The sequence below is a fragment of the Mesoplodon bidens genome (assembly GCF_964165515.1).
Source record: "Mesoplodon bidens genome assembly, chromosome: 18".
Lineage (NCBI taxonomy): Eukaryota > Metazoa > Chordata > Mammalia > Artiodactyla > Ziphiidae > Mesoplodon > Mesoplodon bidens.
Genome location: NC_138175.1, coordinates 416,654 through 437,171, shown reverse-complemented (window position 1 = coordinate 437,171; position 20,518 = coordinate 416,654).

Here is a 20,518-nt window from a genome sequence, read left to right as displayed (position 1 = left end):
AGGGAACGGCAAGGCTTAGGGCACAGGTCAGGGTACGGAAACGCGGGAGGGTAAGGCTACGTGCTGATGCACGGGTCAGTGCCAGAGTACAGGCCAGGACTAGGCAACGGCGTAGGGTAAGTTGTAGGGCTGGTGTTGGGTTTCCATTCCGGGCTAGGGTTAGCGTTAGGGAAAGGCAAGGCTTAGGGCACAGGTGAGGGTACGGAAACGTGGGAGGGTCAGGCTACGTGCTGACGCACGGGTCAGTGCCAGCGTACTGGCCAGGAGTAGGCAACGGCGTAAGGTAAGGTGTAGGGCTGGTGGTGGATTTGCGTTCCGGGCTAGGGTTAGGGTTAGGGAACGGCAAGGCTTAGGGCACAGGTGAGGGTACGGAAACGTGGGAGGGTCAGGCTACGTGCTGACGCACGGGTCAGTGCCAGCGTACGGGTCAGGAGTAGGGTATGGCGTAAGGTAAGGTGTAGGGCTGGTGGTGGGTTTCTATTCCGGGCTAGGGTTAGGGTTAGGGAACGGCAAGGCTTAGGGCACAGGTCAGGGTACGGAAACGCGGGAGGGTAAGGCTACGTGCTGATGAACGGGTCAGTGCCAGAGTACAGGCCAGGAGTAGGCAACGGCGTAGGGTAAGGTGTAGGGCTGGTGGTTGGTTTCGGGTCCAGGCTAGGGTTAGGGTTAGGGAACGGCAAGGCTTAGGGCACAGGTGAGGGTACGGAAACGTGGGAGGGTCGGGCTACGTGCTGACGCACGGGTCAGTGCCAGCGTACGGGTCAGGAGTAGGCAACGGCGTAGGATAAAGTGTAGGGCTGGTGGTGGATTTGCGTTCCAGGCTAGGGTTAGGGTTAGGGAACGGCAAGGCTTAGGGCACAGGTGAGGGTACGGAAACGTGGGAGGGTCAGGCTACGTGCTGACGCACGGGTCAGTGCCAACGTACGGGCCAGGAGTAGGGTATGGCGTAAGGTAAGGTGTAGGGCTTGTGGTTGATTTCCGTTCCAGGCTAGGGTTAGGGTTAGGGAACGGCACGGCTTAGGGCAAAGGAGAGGGTACGGAAACGTGGGAGGGTCGGGCCCCGTGCTGACGCACGGGTTAGTGACAGCATACGGGCCAGGAGTAGGCAACGGCGTAGGATAAAGTGTAGGGCTGGTGGTGGGTTTCCATTCCGGGCTAGGGTTAGGGTTAGGGAACGGAAACGCTTAGGGCACAGGTGAGGGTACAGAAACGTGGGAGGGTCAGGCTACGTGCTGACGCACGGGTCAGTGCCAGCGTACGGGCCAGGAGTAGGCAACGGCTTAAGGTAAGGTGTAGGGCTGGTGGTGGGTTTCTAATCCAGGCTAGGGTTAGGGTTAGGGAACGGCAAGGCTTAGGGCACAGGTGAGGGTACAGAAACGTGGGAGGTTCGGGCTACGTGCTGACGCACGGGTCAGTGCCAGCGTACGGGCCAGGAGTAGGCAACGGCTTAAGGTAAGGTGTAGGGCTGGTGGTGGGTTTCTATTCCGGGCTAGGTTTAGGGTTAGGGAACGGCAAGGCTTAGGGCACAGGTGAGGGTACGGAAACGTGGGAGGGTCAGGCTACGTGCTGACGCACAGGTCAGTGCCAGCCTACAGGTCAGGAGTATGGTACGGCGTAAGGTACCGTGTAGGGCTGGTGGTGGGTTTCTATTCCGGGCTAGGGTTACGGTTAGCGAACGGCAAGGCTTAGGGCACAGGTGAGGGCACGGAAACGTGGGAGGGTCAGGCTACGTGCTGACGCACGGGTCAGTGCCAGCGTACGGGTCAGGAGTAGGGTATGGCGTAAGGTAAGGTGTAGGGCTGGTGGTGGGTTTCTATTCCGGGCTAGGGTTAGGGTTAGGGAACGGCAAGGCTTAGGGCACAGGTGAGGGTACAGAAACGTGGGAGGGTCGGGCTACGTGCTGACGCACGGGTCAGTGCCAGCGTACGGGCCAGGAGTAGGCAACGGCGTAGGATAAAGTGTAGGGCTGGTGGTTGATTTCCGTTCCGGGCTAGTGTTAGGGTTAGGGAACGGCAAGGCTTAGGGCACAGGTGAGGTTACGGAAACGTGGGAGGGTCAGGCTACGTGCTGACGCTCGGGTCAGTGCCAGCGTACGGGCCAGGAGTAAGCAACGGCGTAAGGTAAGGTGTAGGGCTCGTGGTTGGTTTCCGTTCCAGGCTAGGGTTAGGGTTAGGGAACGGCAAGGCTTAGGGCACAGGTGAGGGTACGGAAACGTGGGAGGGTCGGGCTACATGCTGACGCACGTGTCAGTGCCAGCGTACGGGCCAGGAGTAGGCAACGGCGTAGGATAAAGTGTATGGCTGGTGGTGGATTTGCGTTCCGGGCTAGGGTTAGGGTTAGGGAATGACAAGGCTTAGGGCACAGGTGAGGGTACGGAAACGTGGGAGGGTCAGGCTACGTGCTGACGCACAGGTCAGTGCCAGCGTACAGGTCAGGAGTAGGGTACGGCGTAAGGAAAAGTGTAGGGCTGGTGGTGGGTTTCTATTCCGGGCTAGGGTTAGGGTTAGGGAACGGCAAGGCTTAGGGCACAGGTGAGGGTACGGAAACGTGGGAGGGTCAGGCTACGTGCTGACGCACGTGTCAGTGCCAGCGTACGGGTCAGGAGTAGGGTACGGTGTAAGGTAAGGTGTAGGGCTGGTGGTGGCTTTCTATTCCCGGCTAGGGTTAGGGTTAGGGAACGGCAAGGCTTAGGGCACAGGTGAGGGTACGGAAACGTGGGAGGGTCAGGCTACGTGCTGACGCACGGGTCAGTGCCAGCGTACGGGCCAGGAGTAGGCAACGGCTTAAGGTAAGGTGTAGGGCTGGTGGTGGGTTTCTATTCCGTGCTAGGGTTAGGGTTAGGGAACGGCAAGGCTTAGGGCACAGGTGAGGGTACAGAAACGTGGGAGGGTCGGGCTACGTGCTGACGCACGGGTCAGTGCCAGCATACGGGTCAGGAGTAGGCAACGGCGTAGGATAAAGTGTAGGGCTGGTGGTGGGTTTCCATTCCGGGCTAGGGTTAGGGTTAGGGAACGGCAACGCTTAGGGCACTGGTGAGGGTACGGAAACGTGGGAGGGTCAGGCTACGTGCTGACGCACGGGTCAGTGCCAGCGTACGGGCCAGGAGTAGGCAACGGCTTAAGGTAAGGTGTAGGGCTGGTGGTGGGTTTCTATTCCGGGCTAGGGTTAGGGTTAGGGAACGGCAAGGCTTAGGGCACAGGTGAGGGTACAGAAACGTGGGAGGGTCGGGCTACGGGCTGACGCACGGGTCAGTGCCAGCGTACGGGCCAGGAGTAGGCAACGGCTTAAGGTAAGGTGTAGGGCTGGTGGTGGGTTTCTATTCCGGGCTAGCGTTAGGGTTAGGGAACGGCAAGGCTTAGGGCACAGGTGAGGGTACAGAAACGTGGGAGGGTCGGGCTACGTGCTGACGCACGGGTCAGTGCCAGCGTACGGGCCAGGAGTAGGCAACGGCGTAGGATAAAGTGTAGGGCTGGTGGTGGATTTGCGTTCGGGGCTAGGGTTAGGGTTAGGGAACGGCAAGGCTTAGGGCACAGGTGAGGGTACGGAAACGTGGGAGGGTCAGGCTACGTGCTGACGCACAGGTCAGTGCCAGCGTACAGGTCAGGAGTAGGGTACGGCGTAAGGTAAGGTGTAGGGCTGGTGGTGGGTTTCTATTCCGGGCTAGGGTTAGGGTTAGGGAACGGCAAGGCATAGGGCACAGGTGAGGGTACGGAAACGTGGGAGGGTCAGTCTACGTGCTGACGCACGGGTCAGTGCCAGCGTACGGGTCAGGAGTAGGTTATGGCGTAAGGTAAGGTGTAGGGCTGGTGGTGGATTTGCGTTCCGGGCTAGGGTTAGGGTTAGGGAACGGCATGGCTTAGGGCACAGGTGGGGGTACGGAAACGTGGGAGGGTCAGGCTACGTGCTGACGCACGGTTCAGTGCCAGCGTACGGGCCAGGAATAGGGTACGGCGTAATGTAAGGTGTCAGGCTGGTGGTGGGTTTCCGTTCCGGGCTAGGGTTAGGGTTAGGGAACGGCAAGGCTTAGGGCACAGGTGAAGGTACGGAAACGTGGGAGGCTCGTGCTACGTGCTGACGCACGGGTCAGTGCCAGCGTACGGGCCAGGAGTAGGCAACGGCGTAGGATAAAGTGTAGGCTGGTGGTGGATTTGCGTTCTGGGCTAGGGTTAGGTTTAGGGAACGGCAAGGCTTAGGGCACAGGAGAGGGTACGGAAACGCCAGAGTGTAAGGCTACGTGCTGATGCACGGGGCAGTGCCAGAGTACAGGCCAGGAGTAGGCAACGGCGTAAGGTAAGGTGTAGGGCTGGTGGTGGGTTTCCATTCCGGGCTAGGGTTAGGGTTAGGGAACGGCAAGGCTTAGGGCACAGGTGAGGGTACGGAAACGTGGGAGGGTCAGGCTACGTGCTGACGCACGGGTCAGTGCCAGCGTACGGGCCAGGTGTAGGCAACGGCGTAAGGTAAGGTGTAGGGCTGGTGGTTGTTTTCCGTTCCAGGCTAGGGTTAGGGTTAGGGAACGGCAAGGCTTAGGGCACAGGTGAGGGTACGGAAACGTGGGAGGGTCGGGCTACGTGCTGATGCACGGGTCAGTGCCAGCGTACTGGCCAGGAGTAGGCAACGGCGTAGGATAAAGTGTAGGGCTGGTGGTGGATTTGCGTTCCGGGCTAGGGTTAGGGTTAGGGAACGGCAAGGCTTAGGGCACAGGTGAGGGTACGGAAACGTGGGAGGGTCAGGCTACGTGCAGACGAACGGGTCAGTGCCAGCGTACGGGTCAGGAGTAGGGTACGGCGTAAGGTAAGGTGTAGGGCTGGTGGTGGGTTTCTATTCCGGGCTAGGGTTAGGGTTAGGGAACGGCAAGGCTTAGGGCACAAGTGAGGGTACGGAAACGTGGGAGGGTCAGACTACGTGCTGACGCACGGTTCAGTGCCAGCGTACGGGCCAGGAATAGGGTACGGCGTAAGGTAAGGTGTAGGGCTGGTGGTGGGTTTCCATTCCGGGCTAGGGTTAGGGTTAGGGAACGGCAAGGCTGAGGGCACAGGTGAGGGTACGGAAACGCGGGAGGGTAAGGCTACGTGCTGATGAACGGGTCAGTGCCAGAGTACAGGCCAGAAGTAGGCAACGGCGTAGGGTAAGGTGTAGGGCTGGTGGTTGGTTTCCGTTCCAGGCTAGGGTTAGGGTTAGGGAACGGCAAGGCTTAGGGCACAGGGGAGGGTACGGAAACGTGGGAGGGTCAGGCTACGTGCTGACGCACGGGTCAGTGCCAGCGTACGGGCCAGGAGTAGGCAACGGCTTAAGGTAAGGTGTAGGGCTGGTGGTGGGTTCCTATTCCGGGCTAGGGTTAGGGTTAGGGAACGGCAAGGCTTAGGGCACAGGTGAGGGTACAGAAACGTGGGAGGGTCGGGCTACGTGCTGACGCACGGGTCAGTGCCAGCGTACGGGCCAGGAATAGGCAACGGCTTAAGGTAAGGTGTAGGGCTGGTGGTGGCTTTCTATTCCGGGCTAGGCTTAGTGTTAGGGAACGGCAAGGCTTAGGGCACAGGTGAGGGTACAGAAACGTGGGAGGGTCGGGCTACGTGCTGACGCACGGGTCAGTGCCAGCGTATGGGCCAGGAGCAGGCAACGGCGTAGGATAAAGTGTAGGGCTGGTGGTGGATTTGCGTTCGGGGCTAGGGTTAGGGTTAGGGAACGGCAAGGCTTAGGGCACAGGTGAGGGTACGGAAACGTGGGAGGGTCAGGCTACGTGCTGACGCACAGGTCAGTGCCAGCGTACAGGTCAGGAGTAGGGTACGGCGTAAGGTAAGGTGTAGGGCTGGTGGTGGGTTTCTATTCCGGGCTAGGGTTAGGGTTAGGGAACGGCAAGGCATAGGGCACAGGTGAGGGTACGGAAACGTGGGAGGGTCAGGCTTCGTGGTGACGCACGGGTCAGTGCCAGCGTTCGGGTCAGGAGTAGGTTATGGCGTAAGGTAAGGTGTAGGGCTGGTGGTGGGTTTCCGTTCCGGGTTAGGGTTAGGGTTAGGGAACGGCAAGGCTTAGGGCACAGGTGAAGGTACGGAAACGTGGGAGGCTCGTGCTACGTGCTGACGCAAGGGTCAGTGCCAGCGTACGGGCCAGGAGTAGGCAACGGCGTAGGATAAAGTGTAGGCTGGTGGTGGATTTGCGTTCTGGGCTAGGGTTAGGGTTAGGGAACGGCAAGGCTTACGGCACAGGAGAGGGTACGGAAACGCCAGAGTGTAAGGCTACGTGCTGATGCACGGGGCAGTGCCAGAGTACAGGCCAGGAGTAGGCAACGGCGTAGGATAAAGTGTAGGGCTGGTGGTGGATTTGCGTTCCGGGCTAGGGTTAGGGTTAGGGAACGGCAAGGCTTAGGGCACAGGTGAGGGTACGGAAACGTGGGAGGGTCAGGCTACGTGCTGACGCACAGGTCAGTGCCAGCGTACAGGTCAGGAGTAGGGTACGGCGTAAGGAAAGGTGTAGGGCTGGTGGTGGGTTTCTATTCCGGGTTAGGGTTAGGGTTAGGGAATGGCAAGGCTCAGGGCACAGGTGAGGGTACGGAAACTCGGGAGGGTAAGGCTGCGTGCTGATGCACGGGGCAGTGCCAGCGTACGGGCCAGGAGTAGGCAACGGCGTAAGGTAAGGTGTAGGGCTGGTGGTTGGTTTCCGTTCCAGGCTAGGGTTAGGGTTAGGGAACGGCAAGGCTTAGGGCACAGGTGAGGGTACGGAAACGTGGGAGGGTCGGGCTACGTGCTGACGCACGGGTCAGTGCCAGCGTACGGGCCAGGAGTAGGCAACGGCGTAGGATAAAGTGTAGGGCTGGTGGTGGATTTGCGTTCCAGGCTAGGGTTAGGGTTAGGGAATGGCAAGGCTTAGAGCACAGGTGAGGGTACGGAAACGTGGGAGGGTCAGGCTACGTGCTGACGCACGGTTCAGTGCCAGCGTACGGGCCAGGAATAGGGTACGGCGTAAGGTAAGGTGTAGGGTTGGTGCTGGGTTTCCGTTCCGGGCTAGGGTTAGGGTTTGGGAACGGCAAGGATTAGGGCACAGGTGAGGGTACGGAAACGTGGGAGGGTCAGGCTACGTGCTGACGCACGGGTCAGTGCCAACGTACGGGCCAGGAGTAGGGTACGGCGTAAGATAAGGTGTAGGGCTTGTGGTTGATTTCCGTTCCAGGCTAGGGTTAGGGTTAGGGAACGGCAAGGCTTAGGGCAAAGGAGAGGGTACGGAAACGTGGGAGGATCGGGCCCCGTTCTGACGCACGGGTTAGTGCCAGCATACGGGCCAGGAGTAGGCAACGACGTAGGATAAAGTGTAGGGCTGGTGGTGGGTTTCCATTCCGGGCTAGAGTTAGGGTTAGGGAACGGCAAGGCTTAGGGCACAGGTGAGGGTACGGAAACGTGGGAGGGTCAGGCTACGTGCTGACGCACGGGTCAGTGCCAGCGTACGGGCCAGGAGTAGGCAACGGCGTAAGGTAAGGTGTAGGGCTGGTGGTGGGTTTCTATTCCGGGCTAGGGTTAGGGTTAGGGAACGGCAAGGCTTAGGGCACAGGTGAGGTTACGGAAACGTGGGAGGGTCGGGCTACGTCCTGACGCACGGGTCAGTGCCAGCGTACGGGCCAGGAGTATGCAACGGCGTAGGATAAAGTGTAGGGCTCGGGGTTGTTTTCCGTTCCGGGCTAGTGTTAGGGTTAGGGAACGGCAAGGCTTAGGGCACAGGTGAGGTTACGGAAACGTGGGAGGGTCAGGCTACGTGCTGACGCACAGGTCAGTGCCAGCGTACAGGTCAGGAGTAGGGTACGGCGTAAGGTAACGTGTAGGGCTGGTGGTGGGTTTCTATTCCGGGCTAGGGTTAGGGTTAGGGAACGGCAAGGCTTAGGGCACAGGTGAGGGTACGGAAACGTGGGAGGGTCAGGCTACGTGCTGACGCACGGGTCAGTGCCAGCGTACGGGTCAGGAGTAGGGTATGGCGTAAGGTAAGGTGTAGGGCTGGTGGTGGGTTTCTATTCCGGGCTAGGGTTAGGGTTAGGGAACGGCAAGGCTTAGGGCACAGGTGAGGGTACGGAAACGTGGGAGGGTCGGGCTACGTGCTGACGCACGGTTCAGTGCCAGCGTACGGGCCAGCAATAGGGTACGGCATAAGGTAAGGTGTAGGGCTTGTGGTTGGTTTCCGTTCCAGGCTAGGGTTAGGGTTAGGGAACGGCAAGGCTTAGGGCACGCGTGAGGGTACGGAAACGCGGGAGGTTAAGGCTGCGTGCTGACGTACGGGTCAGTGCCAGCGTACGGGCTAGGTGTAGGCAACGGCGTAGGATAAAGTGTAGGGCTGGTGGTGGATTTGCGTTCCAGGCTAGGGTTAGGGTTAGGGAACGGCAAGGCTTAGGGCACAGGTGAGGGTACGGAAACGTGGGAGGGTCGGGCTACGTGCTGACGCACGGGTCAGTGCCAGCGTACGGGCCAGGAGTAGGCAACGGCGTAGGATAAAGTGTAGGGCTGGTGGTGGGTTTCCGTTCCGGGCTAGGGTTAGGGTTAGGGAACGGCAAGGCTTAGAGCACAGGTGAGGGTACGGAAACGTGGGAGGGTCAGGCTACGTGCTGACGCACGGTTCAGTGCCAGCGTACGGGCCAGGAATAGGGTACGGCGTAAGGTAAGGTGTAGGGCTGGTGCTGGGTTTCGGTTCCGGGCTAGGGTTAGGGTTAGGGAACGGCAAGGCTTAGGGCACAGGTGAGGGTACGGAAACGTGGGAGGGTCAGGCCACGTGCTGACGCACGGGTCAGTGCCAACGTACGGGCCAGGAGTTGGGTACGGCGTAAGATAAGGTGTAGGGCTTGTGGTTGATTTCCGTTCCAGGCTAGGGTTAGGTTTAGGGAACGGCAAGGCTTAGGGCAAAGGAGAGGTTACGGAAACGTGGGAGGATCGGGCCCCGTTGTGACGCACGGGTTAGTGCCAGCATACGGGCCAGGAGTAGGCAACGACGTAGGATAAAGTGTAGGGCTGGTGGTGGGTTTCCATTCCGTGCTAGAGTTAGGGTTAGGGAACGGCAAGGCTTAGGGCACAGGTGAGGGTACGGAAACGTGAGAGGGTCAGGCTACATGCTGACGCACGGGTCCGTGCCAGCGTACGGGCCAGGAGTAGGCAACGGCGTAAGGTAAGGTGTAGGGCTGGTGGTGGGTTTCTATTCCGGGCTAGGGTTAGGGTTAGGGAACGGCAAGGCTTAGGGCACAGGTGAGGTTACGGAAACGTGGGAGGGTCGGGCTACGTGCTGACGCACGGGTCAGTGCCAGCGTACGGGCCAGGAGTATGCAACGGCGTAGGATAAAGTGTAGGGCTGGTGGTTGTTTTCCGTTCCGGGCTAGTGTTAGGGTTAGGGAACGGCAAGGCTTAGGGCACAGGTGAGGTTACGGAAACGTGGGAGGGTCAGGCTACGTGCTGACGCACAGGTTAGTGCCAGCGTACGGGCCAGGAGTAGGCAACGGCGTAAGGTAAGGTGTAGGGCTGGTGGTTGGTTTCCGTTCCAGGCTAGGGTTAGGGTTAGGGAACGGCAAGGCTTAGGGCACAGGTGAGGGTACGGAAACGTGGGAGGGTCGGGCTACGTGCTGACGCACGTGTCAGTGCCAGCGTACGGGCCAGGAGTAGGCAACGGCGTAGGATAAAGTGTAGGGCTGGTGGTGGATTTGCGTTCGGGGCTAGGGTTAGGGTTAGGGAACGGCAAGGCTTAGGGCACAGGTGAGGGTACGGAAACGTGGGGGGGTCAGGCTACGTGATGACGCACAGGTCAGTGCCAGCGTACAGGTCAGGAGTAGGGTACGGCGTAAGGTAACGTGTAGGGCTGGTGGTGGGTTTCTATTCCGGGCTAGGGTTAGGGTTAGGGAACGGCAAGGCTTAGGGCACAGGTGAGGGTACGGAAACGTGGGAGGGTCAGGCTACGTGCTGACACACGGGTCAGTGCCAGCGTACGGGTCAGGAGTAGGGTATGGCGTAAGGTAAGGTGTAGGGCTGGTGGTGGGTTTCTATTCCGGGCTAGGGTTAGGGTTAGGGAACGGCAAGGCTTAAGGCACAGGTGAGGGTACGGAAACGTGGGAGGGTCGGGCTACGTGCTGACGCACGGGTCAGTGCCAGCGTACGGGCCAGGAGTAGGCAACGGCGTAGGATAAAGTGTAGGGCTGGTGGTGGATTTGCGTTCCGGGCTAGGGTTAGTGTTAGGGAACGGCAAGGCTTAGGGCACAGGTGAGGGTACGGAAACGTGGGAGGGTCAGGCTACGTGCTGACGCACGGTTCAGTGCCAGCGTACGGGCCAGGAATAGGGTACGGCATAAGGTAAGGTGTCAGGCTGGTGGTGGGTTTCCCTTCCGGGCTAGGGTTAGGGTTAGGGAACGGCAAGGCTTAGGGCACAGGAGAAGGTACGGAAACGTGGGAGGCTCGTGCTACGTGCTGACGCACGGGTCAGTGCCAGCGTACGGGCCAGGAGTAGGCAACGGCGTAGGATAAAGTGTAGGCTGGTGGTGGATTTGCGTTCTGGGCTAGGGTTAGGGTTAGGGAACGGCAAGGCTTAGGGCACAGGAGAGGGTACGGAAACGCGGGAGGGTAAGGCTACATGCTGATGCACGGGGCAGTGCCAGAGTACAGGCCAGGAGTAGGCAACGGCGTAGGGTAAGGTGTAGGGCTGGTGGTGGGTTTCCATTCCGGGCTAGGGTTAGGGTTAGGGAACGGCAAGGCTTAGGGCACAGGTGAGGGTACGGAAACGTGGGAGGGTCAGGCTACGTGCTGACGCACGGGTCAGTGCCAGCGTACGGGCCAGGAGTAGGCAACGGCGTAAGTTAAGGTGTAGGGCTGGTGGTTGTTTTCCGTTCCAGGCTAGGGTTAGGGTTAGGGAACGGCAAGGCTTAGGGCACAGGTGAGGGTACGGAAACGTGGGAGGGTCGGGCTACGTGCTGACGCACGGGTCAGTGCCAGCGTACGGGCCAGGAGTAGGCAACGGCGTAGGATGAAGTGTAGGGCTGGTGGTGGATTTGCGTTCCGGGCTAGGGTTAGTGTTCGGGAACGGCAAGGCTTAGGGCACAGGTGAGGGTACGGAAACGTGGGAGGGTCAGGCTACGTGCTGACGCACGGTTCAGTGCCAGCGTACGGGCCAGGAATAGGGTACGGCATAAGGTAAGGTGTCAGGCTGGTGGTGGGTTTCCGTTCCGGGCTAGGGTTAGGGTTAGGGAACGGCAAGGCTTAGGGCACAGGTGAAGGTACGGAAACGTGGGAGGCTCGTGCTACGTGCTGACGCACGGGTCAGTGCCAGCGTACGGGCCAGGAGTAGGCAACGGCGTAGGATAAAGTGTAGGCTGGTGGTGGATTTGCGTTCTGGGCTAGGGTTAGGGTTAGGGAACGGCAAGGCTTAGGGCACAGGAGAGGGTACGGAAACGCGGGAGGGTAAGGCTACGTGCTGATGCACGGGGCAGTGCCAGAGTACAGGCCAGGAGTAGGCAACGGCGTAGGGTAAGGTGTAGGGCTGGTGGTGGGTTTCCATTCCGGGCTAGGGTTAGGGTTAGGGAACGGCAAGGCTTAGGGCACAGGTGAGGGTACGGAAACGTGGGAGGGTCAGGCTACGTGCTGACGCACGGGTCAGTGCCAGCGTACGGGCCAGGAGTAGGCAACGGCGTAAGGTAAGGTGTAGGGCTGGTGGTTGTTTTCCGTTCCAGGCTAGGGTTAGGGTTAGGGAACGGCAAGGCTTAGGACACAGGTGAGGGTACGGAAACGTGGGAGGGTCAGGCTACGTGCTGATTCACGGGTCCGTGCCAGCGTTCGGGCCAGGAGTGTGCAACGGCGTAAGGTAAGGTGTAGTGCTTGTGGTTGATTTCCGTTCCGGGATAGGGTTAGGGTTAGGGATCGGCAAGGCTTAGGGCACAGGTGAGGGTATGGAAACGTGGGAGGGTCGGGCTACGTGCAGACGCACGGGTCAGTGCCAGCGTACGGGCCAGGAGTAGGCAACGGCGTAGGATAAAGTGTACGGCTGGTGGTGGATTTGCGTTCTGGGCTAGGGTTAGGGTTAGGGAACGGCAAGGCTTAGGGCACAGGTCAGGGTACGGAAACGCGGGAGGGTAAGGCTACGTGCTGATGCACGGGTCAGTGCCAGAGTACAGGCCAGGACTAGGCAACGGCGTAGGGTAAGTTGTAGGGCTGGTGTTGGGTTTCCATTCCGGGCTAGGGTTAGCGTTAGGGAAAGGCAAGGCTTAGGGCACAGGTGAGGGTACGGAAACGTGGGAGGGTCAGGCTACGTGCTGACGCATGGGTCAGTGCCAGCGTACTGGCCAGGAGTAGGCAACGGCGTAAGGTAAGGTGTAGGGCTGGTGGTGGATTTGCGTTCCGGGCTAGGGTTAGGGTTAGGGAACGGCAAGGCTTAGGGCACAGGTCAGGGTACGGAAACGCGGGAGGGTAAGGCTACGTGCTGATGAACGGGTCAGTGCCAGAGTACAGGCCAGGAGTAGGCAACGGCGTAGGGTAAGGTGTAGGGCTGGTGGTTGGTTTCCGGTCCAGGCTAGGGTTAGGGTTAGGGAACGGCAAGGCTTAGGGCACAGGTGAGGGTACGGAAACGTGGGAGGGTCGGGCTACGTGCTGACGCACGGGTCAGTGCCAGCGTACGGGTCAGGAGTAGGCAACGGCGTAGGATAAAGTGTAGGGCTGGTGGTGGATTTGCGTTCCAGGCTAGGGTTAGGGTTAGGGAACGGCAAGGCTTAGGGCACAGGTGAGGGTACGGAAACTTGGGAGGGTCAGGCTACGTGCTGACGCACGGTTCAGTGCCAGCGTACGGGCCAGGAATAGGGTACGGCGTAAGGTAAGGTGTAGGGCTGGTGGTGGGTTTCCGTTCTGGCCTAGGGTTAGGGTTAGGGAACGGCAAGGCTTAGGGCACAGGTGAGGGTACGGAAACGTGGGAGGGTCAGGCTACGTGCTGACGCACGGGTCAGTGCCAACGTACGGGCCAGGAGTAGGGTACGGCGTAAGGTAAGGTGTAGGGCTTGTGGTTGATTTCCGTTCCAGGCTAGGGTTAGGGTTAGGGAACGGCACGGCTTAGGGCAAAGGAGAGGGTACGGAAACGTGGGAGGGTCGGGCCCCGTGCTGACGCACGGGTTAGTGACAGCATACGGGCCAGGAGTAGGCAACGGCGTAGGATAAAGTGTAGGGCTGGTGGTGGGTTTCCATTCCGGGCTAGGGTTAGGGTTAGGGAACGGAAACGCTTAGGGCACAGGTGAGGGTACAGAAACGTGGGAGGGTCAGGCTACGTGCTGACGCACGGGTCAGTGCCAGCGTACGGGCCAGGAGTAGGCAACGGCTTAAGGTAAGGTGTAGGGCTGGTGGTGGGTTTCTATTCCAGGCTAGGGTTAGGGTTAGGGAACGGCAAGGCTTAGGGCACAGGTGAGGGTACAGAAACGTGGGAGGTTCGGGCTACGTGCTGACGCACGGGTCAGTGCCAGCGTACGGGCCAGGAGTAGGCAACGGATTAAGGTAAGGTGTAGGGCTGGTGCTGGGTTTCTATTCCGGGCTAGGGTTAGGGTTAGGGAACGGCAAGGCTTAGGGCACAGGTGAGGGTACGGAAACGTGGGAGGGTCAGGCTACGTGCTGACGCACAGGTCAGTGCCAGCCTACAGGTCAGGAGTAGGGTACGGCGTAAGGTAAGGTGTAGGGCTGGTGGTGGGTTTCTATTCCGGGCTAGGGTTAGGTTTAGGGAACGGCAAGGCATAGGGCACAGGTGAGGGTACGGAAACGTGGGAGGGTCAGTCTACGTGCTGACGCACGGGTCAGTGCCAGCGTACGGGTCAGGAGTAGGTTATGGCGTAAGGTAAGGTGTAGGGCTGGTGGTGGGTTTCTATTCCGGGGTAGGGTTAGGGTTAGGGAACGGCAAGGCTTAGGGCACAGGTGAGGGTACGGAAACGTGGGAGGGTCGGGCTACGTGCTGACGCACGGGTCAGTGCCAGCGTACGGGCCAGGAGTAGGCAACGGCGTAGGATAAAGTGTAGGGCTGGTGGTGGATTTGCGTTCCGGGCTAGGGTTAGGGTTAGGGAACGGCATGGCTTAGGGCACAGGTGGGGGTACGGAAACGTGGGAGGGTCAGGCTACGTGCTGACGCACGGTTCAGTGCCAGCGTACGGGCCAGGAATAGGGTACGGCGTAATGTAAGGTGTCAGGCTGATGGTGGGTTTCCGTTCCGGGCTAGGGTTAGGGTTAGGGAACGGCAAGGCTTAGGGCACAGGTGAAGGTACGGAAACGTGGGAGGCTCGTGCTACGTGCTGACGCACGGGTCAGTGCCAGCGTACGGGCCAGGAGTAGGCAACGGCGTAGGATAAAGTGTAGGCTGGTGGTGGATTTGCGTTCTGGGCTAGGGTTAGGGTTAGGGAACAGCAAGGCTTAGGGCACAGGAGAGGGTACGGAAACGCCAGAGTGTAAGGCTACGTGCTGATGCACGGGGCAGTGCCAGAGTACAGGCCAGGAGTAGGCAACGGCGTAGGGTAAGGTGTAGGGCTGGTGGTGGGTTTCCATTCCGGGCTAGGGTTAGGGTTAGGGAACGGCAAGGCTTAGGGCACAGGTGAGGGTACGGAAACGTGGGAGGGTCAGGCTACGTGCTGACGCACGGGTCAGTGCCAGCGTACGGGCCAGGTGTAGGCAACGGCGTAAGGTAAGGTGTAGGGCTGGTGGTTGTTTTCCGTTCTAGGCTAGGGTTAGGGTTAGGGAACGGCAAGGCTTAGGGCACAGGTGAGGGTACGGAAACGTGGGAGGGTCGGGCTACGTGCTGATGCACGGGTCAGTGCCAGCGTACTGGCCAGGAGTAGGCAACGGCGTAGGATAAAGTTTAGGGCTGGTGGTGGATTTGCGTTCCGGGCTAGGGTTAGGGTTAGGGAACGGCAAGGCTTAGGGCACAGGTGAGGGTACGGAAACGTGGGAGGGTCAGGCTACGTGCTGACGCACAGGTCAGTGCCAGCGTACAGGTCAGGAGTAGGGTACGGCGTAAGGTAAGGTGTAGGGCTGGTGGTGGGTTTCTATTCCGGGTTAGGGTTAGGGTTAGGGAATGGCAAGGCTCAGGGCACAGGTGAGGGTATGGAAACTCGGGAGGGTAAGGCTGCGTGCTGATGCACGGGGCAGTGCCAGCGTACGGGCCAGGAGTAGGCAACGGCGTAAGGTAAGGTGTAGGGCTGGTGGTTGGTTTCCGTTCCAGGCTAGGGTTAGGGTAAGGGAACGGCAAGGCTTAGGGCACAGGTGAGGGTACGGAAACGTGGGAGGGTCGGGCTACGTGCTGACGCACGGGTCAGTGCCAGCGTACGGGCCAGGAGTAGGCAACGGCGTAGGATAAAGTGTAGGGCTGGTGGTGGATTTGCGTTCCAGGCTAGGGTTAGGGTTAGGGAACGGCAAGGCTTAGAGCACAGGTGAGGGTACGGAAACGTGGGAGGGTCAGGCTACGTGCTGACGCACGGTTCAGTGCCAGCGTACGGGCCAGGAATAGGGTACGGCGTAAGGTAAGGTGTAGGGCTGGTGCTGGGTTTCCGTTCCGGGCTAGGGTTAGGGTTTGGGAACGGCAAGGATTAGGGCACAGGTGAGGGTACGGAAACGTGGGAGGGTCAGGCTACGTGCTGACGCACGGGTCAGTGCCAACGTACGGGCCAGGAGTAGGGTACGGCGTAAGATAAGGTGTAGGGCTTGTGGTTGATTTCCGTTCCAGGCTAGGGTTAGGGTTAGGGAACGGCAAGGCTTAGGGCAAAGGAGAGGGTACGGAAACGTGGGAGGATCGGGCCCCGTTCTGACGCACGGGTTAGTGCCCGCATACGGGCCAGGAGTAGGCAACGACGTAGGATAAAGTGTAGGGCTGGTGGTGGGTTTCCATTCCGGGCTAGAGTTAGGGTTAGGGAACGGCAAGGCTTAGGGCACAGGTGAGGGTACGGAAACGTGGGAGGGTCAGGCTACGTGCTGACGCACGGGTCAGTGCCAGCGTACGGGCCAGGAGTAGGCAACGGCGTAAGGTAAGGTGTAGGGCTGGTGGTGGGTTTCTATTCCGGGCTAGGGTTAGGGTTAGGGAACGGCAAGGCTTAGGGCACAGGTGAGGTTACGGAAACGTGGGAGGGTCGGGCTACGTGCTGACGCACGGGTCAGTGCCAGCGTACGGGCCAGGTGTATGCAACGGCGTAGGATAAAGTGTAGGGCTGGGGGTTGTTTTCCGTTCCGGGCTAGTGTTAGGGTTAGGGAACGGCAAGGCTTAGGGCACAGGTGAGGTTACGGAAACGTGGGAGGGTCAGGCTACGTGCTGACGCACAGGTCAGTGCCAGCGTACAGGTCAGGAGTAGGGTACGGCGTAAGGTAACGTGTAGGGCTGGTGGTGGGTTTCTATTCCGGGCTAGGGTTAGGGTTAGGGAACGGCAAGGCTTAGGGCACAGGTGAGGGTACGGAAACGTGGGAGGGTCAGGCTACGTGCTGACGCACGGGTCAGTGCCCGCGTACGGGTCAGGAGTAGGGTATGGCGTAAGGTAAGGTGTAGGGCTGGTGGTGGGTTTCTATTCCGGGCTAGGGTTAGGGTTAGGGAACGGCAAGGCTTAGGGCACAGGTGAGGGTACGGAAACGTGGGAGGGTCGGGCTACGTGCTGACGCACGGTTCAGTGCCAGCGTACGGGCCAGCAATAGGGTACGGCATAAGGTAAGGTGTAGGGCTTGTGGTTGGTTTCCGTTCCAGGCTAGGGTTAGGGTTAGGGAACGGCAAGGCTTAGGGCACAGGTGAGGGTACGGAAACGCGGGAGGTTAAGGCTGCGTGCTGACGTACGTGTCAGTGCCAGCGTACGGGCCAGGTGTAGGCAACGGCGTAGGATAAAGTGTAGGGCTGGTGGTGGATTTGCGTTCCAGGCTAGGGTTAGGGTTAGGGAACGGCAAGGCTTAGGGCACAGGTGAGGGTACGGAAACGTGGGAGGGTCGGGCTACGTGCTGACGCACGGGTCAGTGCCAGCGTACGGGCCAGGAGTAGGCAACGGCGTAGGATAAAGTGTAGGGCTGGTGGTGGGTTTCCGTTCCGGGCTAGGGTTAGGGTTAGGGAACGGCAAGGCTTAGAGCACAGGTGAGGGTACGGAAACGTGGGAGGGTCAGGCTACGTGCTGACGCATGGTTCAGTGCCAGCGTACGGGCCAGGAATAGGGTACGGCGTAAGGTAAGGTGTAGGGCTGGTGCTGGGTTTCCGTTCCGGGCTAGGGTTAGGGGTAGGGAACGGCAAGGCTTAGGGCACAGGTGAGGGTACGGAAACGTGGGAGGGTCAGGCTACGTGCTGACGCACGGGTCAGTGCCAACGTACGGGCCAGGAGTAGGGTACGGCGTAAGATAAGGTGTAGGGCTTGTGGTTGATTTCCGTTCCAGGCTAGGGTTAGGGTTAGGGAACGGCAAGGCTTAGGGCAAAGGAGAGGTTACGGAAACGTGGGAGGATCGGGCCCCGTTCTGACGCACGGGTTAGTGCCAGCATACGGGCCAGGAGTAGGCAACGACGTAGGATAAAGTGTAGGGCTGGTGGTGGGTTTCCATTCCGGGCTAGAGTTAGGGTTAGGGAACGGCAAGGCTTAGGGCACAGGTGAGGGTACGGAAACGTGAGAGGGTCAGGCTACATGCTGACGCACGGGTCAGTGCCAGCGTACGGGCCAGGAGTAGGCAACGGCGTAAGGTAAGGTGTAGGGCTGGTGGTGGGTTTCTATTCCGGGCTAGGGTTAGGGTTAGGGAACGGCAAGGCTTAGGGCACAGGTGAGGTTACGGAAACGTGGGAGGGTCGGGCTACGTGCTGACGCACGGGTCAGTGCCAGCGTACGGGCCAGGAGTATGCAACGGCGTAGGATAAAGTGTAGGGCTGGTGGTTGTTTTCCGTTCCGGGCTAGTGTTAGGGTTAGGGAACGGCAAGGCTTAGGGCACAGGTGAGGTTACGGAAACGTGGGAGGGTCAGGCTACGTGCTGACGCACGGGTTAGTGCCAGCGTACGGGCCAGGAGTAGGCAACGGCGTAAGGTAAGGTGTAGGGCTGGTGGTTGGTTTCCGTTCCAGGCTAGGGTTAGGGTTAGGGAACGGCAAGGCTTAGGGCACAGGTGAGGGTACGGAAACGTGGGAGGGTCGGGCTATGTGCTGACGCACGTGTCAGTGCCAGCGTACGGGCCAGGAGTAGGCAACGGCGTAGGATAAAGTGTAGGGCTGGTGGTGGATTTGCGTTCGGGGCTAGGGTTAGGGTTAGGGAACGGCAAGGCTTAGGGCACAGGTGAGGGTACGGAAACGTGGGGGGGTCAGGCTACGTGCTGACGCACAGGTCAGTGCCAGCGTACAGGTCAGGAGTAGGGTACGGCGTAAGGTAACGTGTAGGGCTGGTGGTGGGTTTCTATTCCGGGCTAGGGTTAGGGTTAGGGAACGGCAAGGCTTAGGGCACAGGTGAGGGTACGGAAACGTGGGAGGGTCAGGCTACGTGCTGACACACGGGTCAGTGCCAGCGTACGGGTCAGGAGTAGGGTATGGCGTAAGGTAAGGTGTAGGGCTGGTGGTGGGTTTCTATTCCGGGCTAGGGTTAGGGTTAGGGAACGGCAAGGCTTAAGGCACAGGTGAGGGTACGGAAACGTGGGAGGGTCGGGCTACGTGCTGACGCACGGGTCAGTGCCAGCGTACGGGCCAGGAGTAGGCAACGGCGTAGGATAAAGTGTAGGGCTGGTGGTGGATTTGCGTTCCGGGCTAGGGTTAGTGTTAGGGAACGGCAAGGCTTAGGGCACAGGTGAGGGTACGGAAACGTGGGAGGGTCAGGCTACGTGCTGACGCACGGTTCAGTGCCAGCGTACGGGCCAGGAATAGGGTACGGCATAAGGTAAGGTGTCAGGCTGGTGGTGGGTTTCCGTTCCGGGCTAGGGTTAGGGTTAGGGAACGGCAAGGCTTAGGGCACAGGTGAAGGTACGGAAACGTGGGAGGCTCGTGCTACGTGCTGACGCACGGGTCAGTGCCAGCGTACGGGCCAGGAGTAGGCAACGGCGTAGGATAAAGTGTAGGCTGGTGGTGGATTTGCGTTCTGGGCTAGGGTTAGGGTTAGGGAACGGCAAGGTTTACGGCACAGGAGAGGGTACGGAAACGCGGGAGGGTAAGGCTACATGCTGATGCACGGGGCAGTGCCAGAGTACAGGCCAGGAGTAGGCAACGGCGTAGGGTAAGGTGTAGGGCTGGTGGTGGGTTTCCATTCCGGGCTAGGGTTAGGGTTAGGGAACGGCAAGGCTTAGGGCACAGGTGAGGGTACGGAAACGTGGGAGGGTCAGGCTACGTGCTGACGCACGGGTCAGTGCCAGCGTACGTGCCAGGAGTAGGCAACGGCGTAAGGTAAGGTGTAGGGCTGGTGGTTGTTTTCCGTTCCAGGCTAGGGTTAGGGTTAGGGAACGGCAAGGCTTAGGGCACAGGTGAGGGTACGGAAACGTGGGAGGGTCGGGCTACGTGCTGACGCACGGGTCAGTGCCAGCGTACGGGCCAGGAGTAGGCAACGGCGTAGGATAAAGTGTAGGGCTGGTGGTGGATTTGCGTTCCGGGCTAGGGTTAGTGTTCGGGAACGGCAAGGCTTAGGGCACAGGTGAGGGTACGGAAACGTGGGAGGGTCAGGCTACGTGCTGACGCAAGGTTCAGTGCCAGCGTACGGGCCAGGAATAGGGTACGGCATAAGGTAAGGTGTCAGGCTGGTGGTGGGTTTCCATTCCGGGCTAGGGTTAGGGTTAGGGAACGGCAAGGCTTAGGGCACAGGTGAAGGCACGGAAACGTGGGAGGCTCGTGCTACGTGCTGACGCACGGGTCAGTGCCAGCGTACGGGCCAGGAGTAGGCAACAGCGTAGGATAAAGTGTAGGCTGGTGGTGGATTTGCGTTCTGGGCTAGGGTTAGGGTTAGGGAACGGCAAGGCTTAGGGCACAGGAGAGGGTACGGAAACGCGGGAGGGTAAGGCTACGTGCTGATGCACGGGGCAGTGCCAGAGTACAGGCCAGGAGTAGGCAACGGCGTAGGGTAAGGTGTAGGGCTGGTGGTGGGTTTCCATTCCGGGCTAGTGTTAGGGTTAGGGAACGGCAAGGCTTAGGGCACAGGTGAGGGTACGGAAACGTGGGAGGGTCAGGCTACGTGCTGACGCACGGGTCAGTGCCAGCGTACGGGCCAGGAGTAGGCAACGGCGTAAGGTAAGGTGTAGGGCTGGTGGTTGTTTTCCGTTCCAGGCTAGGGTTAGGGTTAGGGAACGGCAAGGCTTAGGGCACAGGTGAGGATACGGAAACGTGGGAGGGTCAGGCTACGTGCAGACGCACGAGTCAGTGCCAGCGTACGGGTCAGGAGTAGGGTACGGCGTAAGGTAAGGTGTAGGGCTGGTGGTGGGTTTCTATTCCGGGCTAGGGTTTTGGTTAGGGAACGGCAAGGCTTAGGGCACAAGTGAGGGTACGGAAACGTGGGAGGGTCAGGCTACGTGCTGACGCACGGTTCAGTGCCAGCGTACGGGCCAGGAATAGGGTACTGCGTAAGGTAAGGTGTAGGGCTGGTGGTGGGTTTCCATTCCG